Below are 490 nucleotides of genomic sequence, written 5' to 3' on the forward strand. Positions count from 1 at the left end.
AAGTGAAGTTAGTAACAGTGTGCAGCAGCTAATGTTAGCTTATAAATGGAGTCCACAAACATCTACAAATGACTGTGTTATTACAGCAATGGTGTAGTTATTATATTTTATGATGCACACTGGCCCAAAAAGACTTTTTTCCATAAGGTTACATTGTGAAAGAAGCTGCTGTAAAACGGTGGATTGTTTAGCATGACAACCCCCACGAAATGACTCGTTTCACTTGATGACTCAAGTGACATCACTTGAGGACATTTATCAGACTTTACAGCTCTTTCTGGAGACAATAAAGGCTTTATTACTACTCCCCAACACCTGGAAACACTTTTTGTGTGTAACATTGGCTCCAACTGTTTGATGGATTACTGACTAAATGAGCAACATTTTAATTGTTAATCACCCCCACAGTCTTTAGATGTTATGGAGTACTGTATGCAGTGTTAGGGAAGACAATTCATTAATTTATTTGGTAGATATAATAAAGGAGAGG

Source organism: Morone saxatilis, unplaced genomic scaffold, assembly GCF_004916995.1.
Source record: "Morone saxatilis isolate NCDOM2014 unplaced genomic scaffold, NCSU_SB_2.0 Contig14, whole genome shotgun sequence".
In the NCBI taxonomy this organism is placed as follows: Eukaryota; Metazoa; Chordata; class Actinopteri; family Moronidae; genus Morone; species Morone saxatilis.